This window comes from Ursus arctos, chromosome X (genome assembly GCF_023065955.2).
Source record: "Ursus arctos isolate Adak ecotype North America chromosome X, UrsArc2.0, whole genome shotgun sequence".
In the NCBI taxonomy this organism is placed as follows: Eukaryota; Metazoa; Chordata; class Mammalia; order Carnivora; family Ursidae; genus Ursus; species Ursus arctos.
The window spans coordinates 65,952,781-65,972,686 of NC_079873.1; positions in this window are offsets into that span (position 1 = coordinate 65,952,781).

The window sequence follows — 19,906 nt, forward strand, 5'->3', positions numbered from 1 at the left end:
AATATGTGGAGGCAAAAGAAAACGAAAACACAGTGATCCAAAATCTTTAGGATACATCAAAAGTAGTTTTAAGAGGAAAATTTAAGGCATTTCAGGCCTACCTCAAAGCAACAACAACAACAACAAAAAACCTCAAATAAACAATATAACTTTACATCTAAAGAAACTAAGAAAAGAAAAACAAACAAAGCCTAAAGTTAGTAAAACAAAGTACATAATAAAGATTGGAGCAGAAATAAATAAAATAGTAAAAGAAAAAAGAAGTAAAAAAGGTACTCCTGGGTCCAGATGGCAGAATAGAAAGAATCTAAGCTCACTACATCTCATGGATGCAATTAGATAACACACATATCAGTATAAATAACCAAGAAAACCACCTAGAGACTGGCAGAACAGCTAAATGTAAAGAAGAGGGCACATCAAATAGGATTGGAAGGGTGGAGACATGGTTGGAGCTAAAGGGCACATGAAACTGTTCATGGGAGTAAGGGATGTTTAGTATTGGAGAGGGGAGAGAAACAAATCCTCATATCAAGCACATCAGGCACAAGGAACTCACACTAAGAAGACAAATACCTATAACATTTGATTTTGAAAACCAGAGGGACCGAATTTCATTATCACTTACATTCAGCAGGGCTTATTACTTGAACCTTTAAAAATTACTGGGTTCTGCTTTGGAAGACCTGGGAGAGGTACAGGAAACTGAGTCCCCACACTTAAAGAGACAGCACAATAAACAGCCCCACTGAGACACAGTATAGAAGCAGTAGTTTGAAAATACCTACGGAATATAAGAAGGAGCCTTATTTAGTAATTTCAGAACATGTGCTGAAGGGGCAGGGGTTTGGGGGAGACTTCCTTATGAACAAAGGAGCTGGGAGATGCCATTTCCCTTCCCTACTCCCCAGTCTAGACACATAGAAACCTGTGGGAACCAGCACAGCACCAAAACTCTCTAACAGTTAGCCCTGCCCCTGCATCCTCCTGATGTCTTGCTTTCTCCAATATGCCCTTGACTGGAGCCTTTACAAATTTACTCCACAAGCCTGGTAATGTACAGGTAGCCCAGACAGGGGCCAACACCATTCCAAAGTGACTCCTGCCCCAAGGAGAACAGAAGATAACCACACACATCAGTCCTGCAGCAGTCACAGCATTGGGCTGTAGACAGACATTTGATCCCACCAATGAAAGCTTCTCAAGAAACAATACAGGTAAAGCACACAGCATTTCTGTGCTACTGCATCTCAGGCAAACACCAGGTCTCACTCAAGCCCAAAGTGGCCCCAGACTGGACCACTAATAACACAGGGAGAAAACACTGCCCACAACAGGCAAAGAAATCCATTGAAGATTGGACTGAAACCAAAAGTGCTTCAACCACAACAGTAGGGTGCATGCAACACACATAGAAGATATCCCTCAAGCACCAGGTTCTAGTGAACAAAGGACATTGAGTTGCAGGACACTATAGGACCTCTTTTTCATAAGCCACTATTTTCAATAGCAGGAGACATAATTGACTTTTTTTTCACAACTTTTTTTTTTCTTTTTTAAAATTTAAATTCAATTAGCCAACATATAGTACATCATTAGTTTTTGATATAATGTTCAATGATTCATTAGTTGCATCTAACACCCAGTGTTCATCATATCCATGTGCCCTCCTTATTGTTTATCACTGAGTTACCCCATCCCCCCACCCACCTCCCTTTCCACAGCCCTCAGTTGGTTTCCTGGAGTCAAGAGTCTCATATGATTTGTCTTCCTCTCTTATCCCCCCCTTTTTTAACACACAGAAACAGACACAGAGAATTAGACAAAATAAGGAGATGTAAGAATATGCCCAAAAGAAAGAACAGAACAATATCACAACAGAAAAGCTAAATAAAATGGAGATAAGTAATATTCCTGATACAGAATTTAAAATAATGGTCATAAAGACACTTTCTGGACTTGAGAAAGAGGGGAGAACCTCAGTGAGATTCCCCAAAAAACATAGAAAGCATAAAATAGAATGAACCAGAGGTAAAGAACTCAACAACTGAAATTAAAAATACACCACATGGGATAAACAGTAGACAACAGGAAGCAGATCAGTGACCTGGAGGACAGAGTAATGGAAAGCAATCAAGCTGAACAAGATAAAGAAAAATAAACGTAATAATAATACATGAAAATAGAGGGAGTTTGGGAAGGTGGCATAATAGGAGGACCCTGAATTTACTCTGTCCCATGATTTCAACTAGATATCATCCACATCCAAGTCAATAAACTGGAGAGTGATCCAATGACTGGCAGAACAATATCCACAACTAAATATAGACAAGATGCATTTGAAAAGTTAGGAAGGTCAGAAAGGCAGAGGGAGGATGCCAACAGGAGGGAGGGAGCTGTGCCCATAGAGGGCAAAGACATAGGCCCTCACACCAGGGAGCTCACGTGAGGAAGACTAATCCCCATAAAGTCTGGCTTTAGGAAGCAGAGGGGCTAAATTCCCTGAGTTTGTATAATTTCTGGGACTTGGAGCCTGGAGCTTTAAAAATCAGCTGACTCAGCACTGGACAAGGCTGGAGGGTGAGTGATAGCTGGGTCCAGCCCTTAAAGAAACACACTCTGCCTGGAGAGGCAACATAAAAACTGCAGTTTCTACATCAATGGGGGCAAACAGGAGATAGATCTGTTCAAACTGATTTCAGAACCTGTTGGGGAATTTTCTGAAAATGAGGGAGCTGGCAATCACCATTTTTCTCCCCCACAAGCATAAACACAGAGACAATTATAAAAGGTGGTGCTGCACAGACACTTACTACCTAATATGCTAGCAACATGCCACATCCAAGAGTTCTCCCAAGAGCTCACACCCACTCCAAGACTGCTAGCCTGGGACCTGGGCTCGGGGCAAATTTTGTTTAACCCCACATGCACCTCTCCTAGCTGCTGGATGCAGAGCTGCCATCGTGTGCCACCAACGTCTCTGACCTACCAGGACAACCTGAAGGATCCAGGCCCAACTCATGCCACACTGACCTTCCAGGAGCACAGCTGCCAGTGCTCACCTCCCCAGCCCCCATGCAGGGCCCATCCTTCACAACCTGTCCAAACATAAAGGAACTAATCAATAATAATACAATAAGAGTATGGGACTTTAATACACCACTTAATTCAATGGACAAATCATTTAAACAGAAGATCAACAAGGAAAGAGTAGCTTTGAATGGCATACTGGAACAAATGGATTTCACAGATATATTCAGAACATTCCATTTGAAAACAGCAGAATACACAATCTTTTAAAATTCACATAGAACATTTTCCAGAATACATCATATATTAGTCCATCAAAAAACCTCAACAAATTCAAGATCAAAATCATACCATGCATATTTCTTGAACACAATACTAAGAAACCAGCAGTCAACCATAAGAAAAAATCTGGAAAGACCACAAACACATGGAGGTTACGGGTGCCTGGTTGGCTTAGATGGTAGAACATGTGAATCTTGATCTGGGGGTTATTCAAGCCCCACATTTGGTGTACATATTACTTAAAATTTTTTAAAAAGTCTTAAAAAACAAATACAGGGAGGTTAAATGACATGCTACTAAACAATGAATGGGTCAAACAGGAAATAAAAGACCAAACAAAAAATTACATGGAAATAAATGAAAATGAAAATACAGTGGTTTATGGGATGCAGTAAAAGTGGTTTTAGGAAGGAAGTTTATAGCCATACAGGTCTACATCAAGAAGCAAAACAAAAACAAGAACAAAACAACAACAACAACAAAAAAACCAAAAAACTCAAATAAACAACCTAACCTTGCACCAGAAAGAGCAAACAAACACAACTTAAAACCAGCAGAAGGGAGAAAATAATAAAGATTAGGACAGAAAAAAAATGATATAGAAAGTAAGCAGCAACAATAATAGAACAGCTGTTTCCTTGAAAAAAATCAATAAAATTGATGGACCCATAGCCAAACACATCTAGGAAAAAAAGGAAAAGAAAGAAAGAAAGAAAGGACTCAAACAAATAAAACCACAAATGAGAGAGGAGAAAAACAACTAATACCAAACAAACATAAACATTCATAGAGTTTATTATGAAAAATTACATACCAAAACTTGGATAACCTAGAAAAAATGAATAATGACATAGAAACATATAACTTACCAAAACTGAAACAGGAAGGAATACAAACCTTGAACAGACAGGTAAACAGCAATGAAATTGAACTGGTAATCAAAAAACTGCCAACAAACAAATTCCAGAGTCAGATAATTTCACAGGCAAATTCTATCAAACATTTAAAGAAGAGCTAATACCTATTCTTCTCAAACTATTCCAAAAAAAAATACAGAAGGAAAGAAAACTTCCAAATTCATTCTATGAGGTCAGTATTACCCTGATAACCAAACCATATAAGGGTACTGCTAGAAAAATAAATAAATAAAAAACTACAGGCCAATATCCCTGATGAACACAGATACAAAAATTCTCAATTAAATACTGGCAAACCAAATGGAACAATACATTAACAAAATCATTCACCATGATCAAGTGGAATTTATTCCTCAGTTGCAAATATGGTTTAATACTGCAACTCAATCAACAGGATACACCAGATTAATAAAAGAAAGGATAAGAACCATATGATCCTCTCAATAGATGCAGAAAAAACGTATGACATACTACAATATCCATTCATGATAAAAACCCTAACCAAAGTATGGTTGGAGGGAACATACCTCAACATAATAAAGGATATCTATGAAAAACACACAGCTAACATCATCCTCAATGGGGGAAAAGAGAGCTTTGTTCCTAAGGTCAGGAACAAGACAACTTTTATTCAACTTAGTACTGCATGTATTAGCCATGGCATTCAATGGGAAGAAATAGAAGGCCTCCAAGTCAGGAAGGAAGAAGTGAATCTTTCACTCTTTGCAGATGACATGATAGTATATATAGAAAGCTGAAAACACTCCACCAGAAAAGTGCTGGAACTGATAAACAAATTCTGTAAAGTCACAGGATCCAAAGTCAATTTACAAAGACCTGTTGCATTTCTATACACCAAGAATGAAGCAGCATAAAGAGAAACAGAAGAATCAATCCCATTTACAATTGCACTAAAACCCATAATACACCTGGGAGTAAACCTAACCAAAGAAGTGAAAGATTTGTACTCTGAAAACTATACAACACTGATAAAAGGAATTGAAGAAGACACAAAGGAATGGAAAGATAGTCCATGGTCATGAATGGGAAGAAAGAGTATTGTTAAAATGTCTATATTATCCAAAGCAATCTACATATTTAATGTCATTCCAATCAAAATAGCACCAGCATTTTCACAGAGCTAGAACAAACAACCCTAAAATTTGTATGGAACCACAGGAGAGCCTGAATAGTCAAAGCAACCTTGAAAAAGAAAAGCAAAGCTGGAGGCATCACAATTCTGGACTTCAAGTTATACTACAAAGCTGTAGTGATCAAAACAGTATGGTACAGGCACAAAAACAGACACATAGATCAATAGAACAGAATAGACCACACAGAAATGAATCTGGAACTATACAGTCAATTAATCTTTGACAAAGAAGGGGAGAATATTCAATGGGAAAAATTCTCTTCAACAAATGGTATTGGGAAAACAGGATAGCAACATGCAAAAAATGAAACTAGACCACGTTTTTACATCATACATAAAAATAAATTCAAAATGGATTAAAAATCAAAATGTGAGATATGAAACCATTAAACCCTAAAGAAAACAGGCAATAACTTCTTTGACATTGGCTGTAGCAAATTCACACTAGATATGACTTCTAGGGCAAGGGTAAGAGAAGCAAAAATAAACTATTGGGACTTCATCAAGATAAAAAGCTTCTGCACAGTAAAGGAAATAATCAAGAAAACTAAGAGGCAACCTAGGGAATGGAAGAAGGTATTTGCAATGACATATCTGATAAAGGGTTGGTATCCAAAATATATATAGAACTTATCAAACTCAAGACCCCCAAAATAAATAAACCAATTAAATATGGACAGAAAACACAAATAAATATTTTACCAAATAAGACATACAGATGGCCAACAGACACATGAAAAGATGCTCATCATCACTTACCATTAAGGCAATACAAATCAAAACTACAATAAGATATCACCTCACACTAGTCAAAATGGATAAAATCAACAACACAGGAAGTAACAGGTGTTGGTGAAGATGTGGAGAAAGGGGAACACTCTTTCACAGTTGGTGGGAATGCAAACTAGTGCAGCCACTCTGGAAAAGAGTATGGAGGTTCCTAAAAATGTTAAAAATAGAAATACCCTACAATGCAACAATTGCACTCCTAGGAATTTACCCAAAGAATATAAAAATACTACTTCAAAAGGATACATGCACCCCAGTATTTATAGCAGCATTATCTATAATAGCCGAATTATGGGCACAGTCCATGTGTCCATCAACTGAGGAATGAATAAAGATGTAGTATTTATATGTAATGGAATATTAGTCAGCCATAAAAGAGTGAAATCTTGACATGTGCCACAACATGGATGGAGCTAGAGAGTATTACGCTAAGCAAAATAAATCAGTCAGAGAAAACAAATACCATATGATTTCTACCATATGTAGAATTTAAAAACCAAAACAAACAAAGAAAGGGGAAAAAAGAGAAAGTGGCAAATCAAGAAATAGACTCTTAGCTATAGAAAACAAACTGATGGTTACTACAGGGGAAGTGGGTGGAGGGATGCATTAAATGGGTGATGGGGATTAAGGAGTGCACAGGTGATAAGTACCAGGTACTGTATGGAAATGTTGAATCACTAATGTACACCTGAAACTAATATAACACTGCATGTTAAGTAACTGGAATTTAAATAAAAACCTTAAAAATACAAAAATACATGGATGTAAAAGAAAATGCTACTAAACAATGAATTGGTTAACCAAGAATTCAAAGAGAAAATCAGGAATACATAGGGAAAAAGGAAAATGAAAGCACAATGGTCTGAAATCTTTGGGATGAAGCAAAAGTGGTTCTAAGAGGGAATTTTATAGCAATACAAGCCTATCGCAAGTAACAAGGTAAACCTAAATTTACACCTAAAGGAGCTAGAAAAAAGAAGAAGCAAAAGCCAAAACCAATAGGAGGAAAGAAATAATAAAGGTTAGAGCAAAAATAAATCAATAGGGGTGGCTGTGTGGCTCATTCTGTTAAGTGTCTGCCTACAGCTCAGGTCATGATCCCAGCATCCCGGGATTAGGCCCCACATTGGGCTCCCTGCTCAGCAGGGAGTCTGCTTCTCCCTCCCCTTGCTCTTGGGCTCTCGCTTGCTCTTTCTCTCTCCCTCTCAGATAAATAAAATCTTTTAAAAAAAGAAATAAATGAAATAGAAACTAAAAACGAAATGAAACAAAAACCCACAATAGGACAGATTAGTGAAATGAAGAGTTGGTTCTTTGAAAAGATCAACACAAAGAAAAAAAGAAAAAAATCAACAAAATTGGTTAACTTTCATTCACACCCCTTAAAGAGAGAGAGAGGCTCAAATAAAATCGAGAATGAAAGAAGAGAAATAACAATTGACATGACAGAAATTCAAAGGATTATAAGAGAATATTATGAAAAGCTATATGTAAACATATTCAGCACCTGAAAAGAAATGGATATATTTTCAACAGCCAAAACTGAACTAGGAGGAAAGAGAAAACTTGAACAGACTGATTACCAACAATGAAATGGAATCAGTAATCAAAAAAAATCCTGACAAAGTCCAGGACCTGATGGATTCACAGGGGAATTTTACCAAATGTTTACAGTAGTGTTAATACCTGGGGTGCTTGGGTGGTGCAGTCAGTTAAAGCACCCAACTCTTGGTTTCAGGTCAGGTCATGAGCTCAGGGTTGTGGGATTGAGCCCCACATTTGCTTCCACACTTAGTGTGGAGTCTGATTGAGATTCTCTCTCCCTCCCCCTGCCACCCAATCTTACTTGCTTTCTCTCTCTCTCAAATAAATAAATCTTAAGAACGAGTTAATATCTAGTCTTCACAAATGATTCCAAAAATAGAAGAGGAACAAAAGATTCCAAATGCATCTTTTTAGGTCAGCATTACCCTGACACCAAAACCAGATAAAGACACTGCAAAGAACGAGAACTACAGGCCAACAACTCTGATTATCATGGATACAAATATCCTCAACAAAATCTTATAAAATAGAATCCAATAGTACACTAAGCAAAATCATTCATCACAATTGAGTGGGGTTTATTCTGGAATGCAAGGGAGGATCAGTATTCACAAATCAGTGTGATATATCATATCTATCAGAGAAAGGATACAAAGCATATAATCATTTCAATAGATGCAAAAAAAGCATTTGACAAAGTACAATATCCATTCCTGATAAAAACCCTCAACAAAATAGGTTTAAAGGGAACATACCTTGACATAATAAAGGTCAGATATGAAAACCCACAGCTAACATCATGCTTAATGGTGAACAACTGAGAGCTTTCCCCCTGAGTTTAGAAACAAGACAAGGATGGCCACTCTCACTGCTTTTATTCAACTTAGTACTGGAATTCCTAGCCACAGCAGTCAGACAAGAAAAAGAATTAAAAGGCATTCAAATTCATAAGGAACAAGTAAAACTTTCAGTATTTGTAGGTGACATGATACTGTATGTAGAAAACCCTAAACACTCCAAAAAACTACTAGAACTGATAAATGAATTCACCAAAGCTCAGGATACAAAATCAAGGTACAGAAATATGTTGCATTTGTACATGCTAATAATGAAATATCAGAAAGACAAATCAAGTAAACAATCCTATTTACAATTGTACCAAAAATAGTAAAATACCAAGGAATAAAATTAACCCAATAGGTGAAAGACCTGTACTCTGAAAACTATAAAACATTGATGAAAATAATTGAAGGCACAAACAAAATGAAAGATATTCCATGGTCATGATTTGAAAGAACAAATATTAAAATGTTCTTACTACCCAACAATCTATAGATTTAATGCAATCCCTATCTTAATATCAACAGCATTTTCACAGAACTGGAAAAGATAATCCTAAAATTTATATGGAACACCAAAAGAGCAAAAAGAGCCAAAGCAATCTTGAAAAAGAGAAATAAAATCAGAAATATCACAATCCCAGTTTTCAAGATATACTACAAATCTGTAGTATTCAATCTAGTATGTTACTGGCACAAAAATAGACATGTAAGTGAATAGAACAGAATAAAGAGCCCAGAAATAAACCTACTATTATATGGTCAATTAATTTTCAACAAAGGAGGCAAGAATATGCAATGGGAAAAAAGACAGTTCCTTCAACAAATTTTGTTGGGAAAACTGGAGAGCTATATGCAAAAAAAAAAAAAAAAAGGAACTGTGCTACTTGCTTATACCATATACAAAAATAAACTCAAAATGAATTAAGAACCCAAATGTAAGTCCTGTAACCACACAAATCCCATAGGAGAGCACTGACAGTAATTATTATAACATAAGCCATAGCAACATTTTTCTACATATGTCTCCTGAGGCAAGGGAAACAAAAGCAAAAATGAACTATTGGGACCACTTCAAAATAATAAAAAAAGGTTCTGCACAGCAAAGGAAACAATTGACAATACTAAAAAACAATGTACTGAATGGGAGAAGATAATTGGAAATGAGATACTTGATAAAGGGTTAGTATCCAAAATATATAAAGAACTTATACAACTCAACACTAAAGAAATAGATAATCTAATTAAAAATTGGCAGAAAACATGAAAAGACATTTCTCAAGAAGACATCCTGACGACCAACAGACACATGAAAAGACGTTCAATATCAATCATTATCAGGGAAGTGCAAATCAAAACTACAATAAGATATAACCTGACACCTGTCAGAATGGCTAAAATTAAAAAAAAAATAACAGAGGAAACAATAAGTATTGGTGAGAATGTAGAGAGAAGGAATATATTGTGCACTTTTGGTAGAAACGTAAACTAGTATAACCACTTTGGAAAACATGAGTAGGTTACTAAAAAAAAAAATTTATAAGTAGAATCATCATAGGATACAGTAATTCCACTACTGTGTATTTACTCAAAGATGCAGAAACACTAACTCAAAATATATATGCACTCCCATGTTTATTGCAGCATTATTTGCAATAGCTAAATTATGGAAACAGCTCAAGTGTCCAATGGTAGATGGATGGACAATGAAGATGTGGTATATATACAGAATGGACTATTATTCATAAAAAAGAATGAAGTCTTGTTATTAGCAATAACTTGGATGGATCTAGAGAGTGTAAGGTTTAGTAAAATAAGTCAGACAGATAAGAAAGACAAATACCATGAGATTTTATTAATATGTGGAATATAAGAAACAAAACACATGAACAAAAATAAATAGAAAAAAACAAAAAACAGACTCTTATCTATAGAGAACAAACTGTTAGTTTCCAGAAGTGAGGTGTGTGGAGGGATGTATGAACTAGGTGAATAGGATTAAGAATACACTTATGATCAGCACTGAGTAATGCATAAATTATTAATCACTACAATGTACCCCTGAAACTAATATAATACTGTATGTTAACTATACTCGAATTTAAAAAATAAATAAATAAAAATTATACTTTGCAAATATGAAAAATACACCAAAGTAAATATCAGTGAAACCAGGGCCTGGTTCTTTGAAAAGATACACAAAATTTATAAACATTTAGCCAGATTAAAAAAGAAGAAGATAGAAGAGGAAAGAAAGAAAACAACTCAAAAATAGTAATAATGGACTCTGAGAAACAAACTGAGGGCTTCAGAGAGGAGGGGGGTAGGGTAATGGGATAGACTGGTGATGGGTAGTAAGGAGGGCACGTATTGCATGGTGCACTGGGTGTTATACGCAACTAATGAATCATCGAACTTTACATCAGAAACCAGGGATGTACTGTATGTTGACTAACATAATATAATAAAAAAAACATTAAAAAATAATAATAAAAAAGGAACCAACAAACAAAAAACCTTCCAAAATAGTCCAAAATGAAAAATAAACATAAAACTAAAGAAAACAATGGTGTTAATCCTTTGGATACTGGCTTTAGCAACATGTTTATGGATACATCTCCTCTAGCAAAGAAATAAAAATTAGAAATAAACTATTGCTACTACACCAAAATAAAAATCTTTTGTAGAACAATGGAAACCACCAACAAAACAAAAAGTTAACCTAGTGAATGGGAGAATATATTTGCAAATGATATGTCTCATAAGGAGTAAATAGTCAAAGTATATGAAGACCTTATATAATTCAACACCAAAAACCAAAAACTGATCCTCATCGAAAAATGGGCAGTGGGCCTGAATAGACATTTTTCCCAAAGAAGACATACAGATGGCCAACAGACACATAAAAAGATGCTCAACATCACTAATCATTAAAGAAATGCTGATCAAAATCATAACAAGATATCCCCTCACACTGGTCTGAACAAATAGTATCAAAATAGATAGTATCAAAATAACAAGAAATAAGTGTTGGCAAGGAGGTGGATAAAAAGGACCCTCATGCACCATTGGTGGGAATGTAAACTAGTGCAACAACTGTGAAAAACAGTATGGAAGTTCCTCAAACAAATAAAAATAGAATTACCATTCCATATTTTGGCTATTGTGGACATTGCTACTCTAATCACTAAATTCTATGTCTGAAACTAATGTAAAAAATAGAATTACCGGGGCGCCTGGGTGGCTCAATCGTTAAGCGTCTGCCTTCAGCTCAGGGCGTGATCCCGGTCCTCTGGGATCGAGCCCCACATCAGGCTCCTCCGCTGGGAGCCTGCTTCTTCCTCTCCCACTCCCCCTGCTTGTGTTCCCTCTCTCGCTGGCTGTCTCTCTCTGTCAAATAAATAAAATCTTAAAAAAAAAATAGAATTACCATATGATCCATTAAATCAACTACTGAGTGTTTACCCAAAGAAATTAAAAACACTTATTTGAAAATATATATGTACCCCTATGTTCATTACAGCATTATTTATAATAGCCAAGATACGAAAGCAAACCAAGTGTCCATGCATAAATGAACAGATCAATTAAATGTGTTATATGCATGCAATGGAATATTACCCTGCCATAAAAAAATGAGATGTTGCAATTTGTGACAACATGGATATACCTAGCAGGCATTATACTACATGAAATAACTCAGACAGACAAATACAAATACAATATTATTTTCCTTATGCAGAATCTAAAAAATAAATCCAACAAGCAAACATCTGTGGGATGATGTACAAAATAGGCAAAGAGGATTAAGAAGTACAAACTAGCAGTTATAAAATAAATGTCATGGGAAAGGGTTGCACAGCATAGGGAATATAGTCAGTGATATTGTAATGACTTTGTATGGTGACAAATGGTAGCTATACTTATTGTAATGAGCACTGCATAATGTGCAGAATTATGGAATCACTATGTTATACACCTGAAGCTAATATAACACTGTATGTCAACTACATTCTCACAATATATTTAAAAAATATGATATATGTATGTACACTGGAATATTTTTCAACCTTAAAAAATAAAGAAATCTTGCAATCTGTGACAATATAAATGGACCTTGAAGGAATTATGCCAAGTAATTCAGATAGACGAAAACAAATATCATAATATCTCATTTATATGTGGAATGTAAACACACACAAAACAAAATACAGCAAAACAGAATAAACAACCTGAATGAAGACACAGAGAACAGTTTGGTAATTGCCAGAGGTGGGGTGGTGGTAGGTGGACAAAATGGATGAAGATAGTCAAAAGGTATAAACTTCCAGTTAAAAAATAAATAAATTTTGTGGATATACTGCACAGCATGATAAATGTAGATAATAATACTCTATCCTATATTTGACAGTTGCTAGGAGATTTAATCTTACAAGTTATCACACACACAAAAAAACCTCTATTTACTGTGATGAACATTAACTAGATTTTTTGTGGTGATTATTTTACAATATATACACATATCAAATCAATATGTTGTACAACTGCCACGAATTTAATGTTATTTCAATTATACATTAATTTAAAAACTTACTTAAAATACTTCTAATTTTTCTTGTAATAATCAAATTTTCAATCTTTTAGATGAAAATACTTGTTAGATGTTACTATTTTATTATTTGAATAAGCAAATAATGTAGAAGTTACACTTCCTTTTGATTTTAAAAACATAGTGTCATATTTAAAATGTATATATATAAGGAAATAGAACTAAAATAGAAAGGAAAAACTCCAAAGATTTAATATACCATTTCTCTATGTACTTAAGCAGTATGCGAAGGGATGAAAACAATGATTAAAGCATTTTGCTCTCCAAAATAAGTATCACATTGGTACTTAGTATTTGGTCAATTTTTCTTGCTTGTCTGTTTTCCCAAGACAAATTCTGGCTTCCTCCATTTCTACAGCTTTTTATTTTATTATTTTATCTTATTTTATTATTTTATTTTTTATTATGTTAGTCGACATACAGTACATCATTAATTTTGATATAATGTTCCATGATTCATTGTTTACATATAACACCCAGTGCTCCATGCAATATGTGCCCTCCTTAATACCCATCACTGGACTAGGTGATCCCCCCACCCCCTCCCCTCTAAAACCCTCTAATAATTGTTTCCAAGAGTCCATTGTCTCTCATGGTTCATCTTAACCTGTTTCCCCCCTTCATTTTCCCCTTCATTCTCCTAATATTCTCCCTGCTATTCCTTAAGTACTACAAATAAGTGAAACCATATGATAAATGTCTTTCTCTGCTTATTTCACTTAACATAATCTCTTCCAGTTCCATTCATGTTGCTGCAAATGTGGTGTAATCGTTCTTTCTGATGGCTGAGTAATATTCCATTGTATATGTGAACCACATCTTCTTTATCCATTTGTTGAAGGGCATCTTGGCACCTTCCACAATTTGGCTATTGTGGACAATGCTGCTATGAACATTGGGGTGCATATGGCCCTTCTTTTCACTACATCTGTATCTTTGGAGTAAATACCCATTAGCACAGGTGCTGGGTCATAGGGCAGCTCTATTTTTAACTTTTTGAGGAAACTCCACACTGTTTTCCAAATTGGCTCTACCAATTTGCATTCCCACCAACAGTGTAAGAGGGTTCCCCTTTCTCCACATCCTCTCCAATATTCATTGTTTCTTGCCTTGTCAATTTTTGCCATTCTAACTGGTATAAGGTGGTATCATAATGTGGTTTTGATTTGAATATCCCTGATGGCTAATGATGTGGAACATCTTTTCATGTGTCTGTTAGCCATTCATGTATCTTCATTGGAAAAGTGTCTGTTCATATCTTCTGTCCATTTATTGATTTGATTATTTGTTCTTCGGGTGTTGAGTTTGAGACATTCTTTTTGGATCTTGGATACCAGTCTGTAGTGTCATTTGCAAATACCTTCTCCTATTCTGTGGGCTGCCTCCTAGTTGTTTCCTTGGCTGTACAGAAACTTTTTATCTGGCTGAAGTCCTAAAAGTTCATTTTTGTTTTTGTTTCCCTTGCCTTTGGAGATGTATCATGAAAGAAGTTGTTGTGGCCGATGTTGAAGAGGTTACAGCCTATGTTCTCCTCTATGATTTTGATGGATTCCTGTCTCACATCGAGGTCTTTCATCCATTTAGTTTATCTTTGTGTATGGTGTGACAGAATGGTCGAGTTTCATTCTTCTGTCTATAGCTGCCCAATTTTCCCAACACCTTTTATTGAAGAGACTTTTTTTCCATTGGAGGTTTTTTTTCCTGCTTTGTCAAAGATTAGTTGACCATAGGGTTGTGGGTCCATTTATGGAGTCTCTATTCAGTTCCACTGATCTATGTGTCTGTTTTTGTGCCAGTAATATGCTCTCTTGGTGATCACAGCTTTGGAGTATAGCTTGAAATCAGGCAATGTGATGCCCACAGCTTTGTTTTTCTTTCTCAGCATTTCCTTGGCGATTCAGTGTCTTTTCTAGTTTCACATGAATTTTAGGATTGTTTGTTCCAGCACTTTGAAAAATGGCTTTGGTATTTTATTTGGGATGGCATTGAAAGTATAGATTGCTCTGGGTAGCATAGACATTTTAACAACGTTTATTCTTCCTATCCATGAACATGGAATGTTTTTCAATCTCTTTGTGTCTTCTTCAATGTCTTTCATCAGTGTTCTGTAGTTTCTAGAGTATAGTTCCTTTACCTCTTTGGTTAGGGTTATATCAACATATCTTATGGTTTTGGAGCTACTGTAAATGGAATCAATTCCAGAATTTATCTTTCTACAGTTACATTGTTAGTATATAGGAAAGCAACTGATTTCTGTGCATCAATTTTGTATCCTGCCACAATACTGAATTGCTGTATGACTTCTAGTAATTTGGGGGTGGAGTCTTTTGGGTTTTCTGCATAAAATATCATGTGTTCTGTGGAGAGAGAGAGGTTGACTTCTTCTTCTCCAATTTGAATACATTTTATTTCTTTTTGTTTTCTGATTGCTGTTGCTAACACATCGAGTACTATGTTGAACAATAATGGCAAGAGTGGGAATCCTTTTTTTTTTTCAGGCAAATGCGTGTTTTTAATAGTGTCTACTGATATGGCATTCACATTTTACTTCAGATTTCTAGACTTTATGTATTCACTACATAAATAAAGAAACAATATAATACAATATTTCAACTAACAATCTGCTCTTAGTGGAAACTTGAAGCCAATCTATCAGAAATATTTTCCAAATTTTATTTTGTTACCTGCTTCAATATAGTAGCCATCAGTTTTCTTTATAATTTTTCTAATTATACAATTCTAATATTCCAAGAATGTTTTCCCTTGTATTTTCTTAAATTAGAATTATATAGAATAATCACAGTATTGAATCACAATACTAAAGTCTCTTTCTATCCACCCCCTCAAATTTTCCCTGTATCTTTGTGTTTTTTTTTATAATGATTTTTTATTATATTATGTTAGTCACCATACAGTATCCCCGGTTTCCGATGTAAGGCTCGATGATTCATCAGTTGTGTATAACACCCAGTGCACCATGCAATACGTGCCCTCCTTACTACCCATCACCGGCCTATCACATTCCCCCACCCCCCCTCCCCTCTGTAGCCCTCAGTTTGTTTCTCACAGTCCATAGTCTCTCATGTTTCATTCCCCCTTCTGATTACCCCCCTTTCTTTATCCCTTTCTTCCCCTACTGATCATTCTAGTTCTTATGTTCCATAGATGAGAGAAATCATATGATAGTTGTCTTTCTCTGCTTGACTTATTTCACTTAGCATTATCTCCTCCAGTGCCGTCCATGTTGTAGCAAATGTTGAGAACTCGTTCTTTCTGATAGCTGAGTAATATTCCATTGTATATATGGACCACAACTTCTTGATCCAGTCATCTGTTGAAGGGCATCTCGGCTCCTTCCATGATTTAGCTATTGTGGACATTACTGCTATGAACATTGGGGTGCATATGGCCCTTCTCTTCACTACGTCTGTATCTTTGGGGGTAAACACCCAGTAGTGCAATGGCTGGATCATAGGGTAGCTCAATTTTTAACTTTTTAAGGGACCTCCACACTGTTTTCCAGAGTGGCTGTACCAACTTGCATTCCCACCAACAATGTAGGAAGGATCCCCTTTCTCCACATCCTCTCCAACAATTGTTGTTTCTTGCCTTGTCTATTTTGCCATTCTAACTGGTGTAAGGTGGTATCTCAGTGTGGTTTTGATTTGAATTTCCTTGATGGCTAATGATTTGAACATTTTTTCATGTGTCTGTTAGCCATTTATATGTCTTCATTGGAAAAGTGTCTGTTCATATCTTCTGCCCATTTTTTGATTTGTTTATTTGTTTCTCGTGTATTGAGTTTGAGAAGTTCTTTGTAGATCTTGGATACCAGTCCTTTATCTGTAGTGTCATTTGCAAATATCTTCTCCCATTCCGTGGGCTGCCTCTTAGTTTTTCTGACTGTTTCCTTGGCTGTGCAGAAACTTTTAATCTTGATGAAGTCCCATAAATTCATTTTATCTTTTGTTTCTCTTGCCTTTGGGGATGTATCATGAAAAAGGTTGCTTTGGCCGATGTCGTAGAGGTTGCTGCCTATGTTGTCCTCTAGAATTTTGATGGATTCCTGTCTCACATCGAGGTCTTTTGTCCATTTGGAGTTTATTTTTGTGTATGGTGTGAGAGAGTGTTCAAGTTTCATTCTTTTGCATGTAGCTGTCCAATTTTCCCAGCACCATTTATTGAAGAGACTGTCTTTTTCCCACCGGATGTTTTTTCCTGCTTTATCAAAGATTAGTTGCCCAAAGAGCTGAGGGTCCATTTCTGGGCTCTCTATTCTGTTCCATTGGTCTATGTGTCTGTTTTTGTGCCAGTACCATGCTGTCTTTGTGATCACAGCTTTGTAGTACAGCTCGAAATCTGGCATTGTGATGCCCCCAGCTTTGTTTTTCCTTTTCAACAGTTCCTTGGAGATTCGGGGCCTTTTCTGGTTCCATACAAATTTAAGGACTATTTGTTCCAGTTCTTTGAAAATGTCCTCGGTATTTTGATCGGGATAGCATTGAAAGTGTAGATTGCTCTGGGTAGCATGGACATTTTAACTATGTTAATTCTTCCGATCCATGAGCATGGAATATTTTACATCTTTTTGTGTCTTCCTCAAAGTCTTTCAAGAGTGATTTATAGTTTCTAGAATATAGGTCCTTTACGTCTCTGGTTAAGTTAATTCCAGGTAACGTATGGTTTTTGGTGCTATTGTAAATGGGATGGATTCCCTAATTTCTCTTTCTTCATTCTCGTTATTCATGTACAGAAATGCAACTGATTTCTGAGCATTGATTTTGTATCCCGCCACGTTACTGAATTGCTCTATAACTTCTAATAGTTTGGGAGTGGCTTCTTTTGGGTTTTCCATATAGAGTATCATGTCATCTGCGAAGAGAGACATTTTGACTTCTTCTTTGCCGATTTGAATACCTTTGATCCCTTTTTGTCATCTGATTGCTGTTGCAAGGACTTCTAGTTCTATGTTGAATAATAGTGGTGAGAGTGGGCATCCTTGTCGTGTTCCTGATCTTAAGGAAATGGCTTCCAGCTTTTCCCCATTGAGAATAATATTTGCAGTAGGCTTTTCATAGATGGCTTTTATGAGATTGAGAAATGTACCTTCTATTCCTACACTCTGAAGGGTTTTAATCAGGAAAGGATGCTGTATTTTGTCAAATGCTTTTTCAGCATTGATTGAGAGGATCATATGGTTCCTGAGTCTTTTCTTGTTGATATGATGTATGACGCTGATTGATTTGCAAATATTGAACCACGCTTGCATCCCAGGTATGAATCCCACTTGATCGTGATGGATAATCCTTTTAATGTACTGTTGGATTCTATTAGCAAGTATCTTGTTGAGGATTTTGGCATCAGTATTCATTAGGGAAATCGGTCTGTAATTCTCCTTTTTGATGGGGTCTTTGCCTGGTTTGGGGATCAAGGTAATATTGGCCTCCTAGAATGAGTTTGGTAGCTTTCCTTCTGTTTCTATTTTTTGAAATAGCTTTAGGAGAATAGGTATTATTTCTTCTTTGAATGTTTGGTAAAATTCCCCAGGAAAACCGTCCAGGCCTGGAGTTTTGTTATTTGGGAGGTTGTTTATCACTGACTCAATTTCTTCATAATTAATTGGCTTGTTTAAGAAATCAATTTCTTCCTGTTTCAATCTTGGTAGTTTATAGGTTTCCAGGAAGGATTCCATCTCTTCCAGATTGCTTAGTTTATTGGCATATAGCTGTTGATAAAAATTTCTAATAATCCTTCCAATTTCAATGGTGTTCATCATGACCTCTCCTTTTTCATTCATAATTTTAATAATCTGGGTCCTTTCTCTTTTCTTTTGGATAAATCTTGCCAGTGGTCTGTCAATTTTATTGATTCTCTCCAAGAACCAGCTTCTAGTCCTGTTGATCTGCTCTACTGTACTTCTGGTTTCTGCTTGATTGTTTTCAGCTCTAATTTTGGTCAACTGCTTCCTCGTGTGTGGATTAGGCCTGTCCCTCTGTTGCTGTTCCAGCTTCTTGAGGTGAGAATATAAAAACTGCATTTTAGATTTTTCTATTCTTTTGAGTGAGGCTTGGATGGCTATGTATTTCCCCCCTTAGGACCGCCTTTGCAGTATCCCATAGGTTTTGGACTGTTGTATTTTCATTCTCATTGGTCTCCATAAATTGTTTAATTTGATTTTTGATTTCCTGGTTTATCGAGTCATTCCTGAGCAGGATGGTTCTTAATCTCCACGTGTTTGATTTTCTTCCAAATTTTTCCTTGTGGTTGAGTTCCAATTAGAGCGTTGTGGTCTGAGAATATGCAGGGGATAATTTCAATCTTTTGGTATCGGCTGAGACCTGTTTTGTGTCCCAGAACATGGTCTATTCTTGAGAATGTTCCATGGGCATTAGAATAGAATGAGTATTCTTTGGTTCTGGGGTGTAGTGTTCTATAAATATCTATGAGGTCCAACTCGTCGAGTATGGCATTCAAAGCTTTGATTCTTTGCTTAGTTTTTGCCAGGGTGTTCTGTCTATTTCTGAGAGTGGAGTGTTGAGGTCCCCTACTATTAATGTATTTTTATTTATATGTCTCTTTATTCTGGTTAAGAGTTGGCTTGTGTATCTTGCTGCTCCACTGTTGGGGGCATATATATTTATAATTGTCATATCCACTTGTTGAATACTTCCTTTAAGAATAATATAGTGCCCTTCTGCATCTCTAACTATAGTCTGTATTTTAAAATCCAGTTTATCTG